The sequence below is a fragment of the Ochotona curzoniae genome, unplaced genomic scaffold (assembly GCF_017591425.1).
Source record: "Ochotona curzoniae isolate NIBS_2020 unplaced genomic scaffold, NIBS_Ocur_1.0 scaffold_4683, whole genome shotgun sequence".
NCBI classification, from domain to species: Eukaryota; Metazoa; Chordata; class Mammalia; order Lagomorpha; family Ochotonidae; genus Ochotona; species Ochotona curzoniae.
Window position 1 is genome coordinate 22,568,746 of NW_024467121.1, and position 1,969 is coordinate 22,570,714.

Consider the following 1,969-nt stretch of genomic DNA (forward strand, 5'->3'; position numbering starts at 1 on the left):
AAATGACCACAACAGCTGGTGCTGTGCCGATACGAAGCCAGAAGTCAGGAGCTCTTCTGGGTCTCCCACATGGGTGCAGGGTCCCAAAGCTTTGGGCTATCCTTGAGTCTTTCCCAGGCCACAGGCAGGGAGCTGAATGGGAAGCGGGGCTGCTAGAATGAGAGTCGGCGGCCATATGGGATCCCAGCACATTCAAGGCAAGGACTTTAGCCACTAGGCCATCTTGCCGGGCCCTGTTCTTTACTTTTTAAACTATTGGGCACTGCATGAATGTGTGTGTCATGCTTGTGCAGGTGCTATGCTGATCTCTAAATTTATGCTGATGTTCTAAATTTAGTACATATACTAAGAAAGCAATCATGGAGAGGTTTTTCTAAAATTCTTTCTATGTCAACCCCTCCAAAAAAAATCACTTCTCAGATATATGCACGTTTTCTATTTGTATTTTTGTGACAAGGTTGGTTTGTTATGATATACCACAACTTTAAGTCACAACACACAGCAGCCCTCATTTTTTTCTTGGTGCTCCCTGAACAAGATTATAGGATTTAAAGCTATATATGCTTCATGGCTTCCTTTGTGCATAATCATGCCCACAGCTGTAGCACCTTAGCAACTGAGAGAAAAGTAGTCGGGTGCTCCTACGAGCATTTGCAAAGCAGAGGACAGAAGCAGCAGCTAAGCTCCACGTCTCTTGCTGGTAGCCACTTGTCGCCCTGGAGAATGAGGGCTCAGCTCAGTGACAGGATATGTGTCTAGCATACCAGCTCTGGAGGTTTCAGATGACAGCATGACAGAGTGGTAACCCAACTTTCTAAGTCTGCCACTCTAAATTTACTCAACATGGAGGAAATTGTTATGAATGCAACTTCTGCCCTCCATCCTTTCTAGTTATCTACCAGTCAAGCCATATGTGCATCTGTACCCCAAATCATTTTGAATGTTAACAAAACTGCCCCTTCCACCCAAAGGTTTTAAGATGTTGTAGTGTATCTGGTCTGTGTTAAGTAGGTACTGAAGTCTCCAAATCAGTAGTTTTGTAAATGTCATTTCTCCTTGTGTGCAACAGCATCATTTTGATTTGCATACAGATAAAATTATGCATACATACATGCATTTCTATATTTTTCACCTGTATATATAGAAGGAATAGAACGAGAATGAAATGGAAGTGGTTAATTTTATCCCAATGCATAATCACTTTATGCACGTACTTCGCTGCTTTCCATGACTTGGTATCTAAGACTGAGTTTCTGCTCATGCTATGTTTAGAATCTATTTTTAACTTGGCCAACTGACTTACTATGGAACCATGTGAGTGTTGTTATTTTAAAGTATATAATAGTTGTCCCCTGGAGCCCACTAAAAACTGCACAGAAAAAAAACCATTGTCTGTCTGACTCCAGTGCACATGTTCCAGGATATAGGACAATTATTTTTTTAAAAAGATTTATTTTATTTTTATTGGAAAGTCAGATATACAGAGAGGAGAGACAGAGAGGAAGATCTTCTGTCTGATGATTCACTCCCCAAGTGAGCGCAACGGCAGATGCTATGGTGATCTGAAGCCAGGAGCCTCTTCAGGGTCTCCAACGCGGGTGCAGGGTCCCAAAGCTTTGGGCCGTCCTCGTCTGCTCTCCCTGGCCACAGGCAGGGAGCTGGAAGGGAAGCAGGGCTGCCGGGATTAGAACCGGCGCCCATATGGGATCCCGGGCATGCAGGGCAAGGACCTTTAACCACTGCGCCACCGCTCCGGGCCCAAGACAATTATTTTTTTAAAACATTGATTGAGTTCCTAGTATATGTTACAGTCAACAGACTGTGGCTTACTTAAATTTTCTCAGTTGAACCTTAAAAAAGAAAATAAAAATACAAATTCTGTGTTAATACAGATGCCTTATAAAGCAACAGTATTTCTACATATAATTCTTTTTTGTTTTTTTTCTTTTTTATGATGATTACATGGTGG

General features: G+C 42.3%; 1 pseudogene; it reads right to left on the reverse strand.

The window, feature by feature from the left end:
- Positions 1-248: 248 nt before the first annotated feature.
- On the reverse strand, positions 249-349 carry LOC121148279 (annotated as a pseudogene).
- Positions 350-1,969: the final 1,620 nt, after the last annotated feature.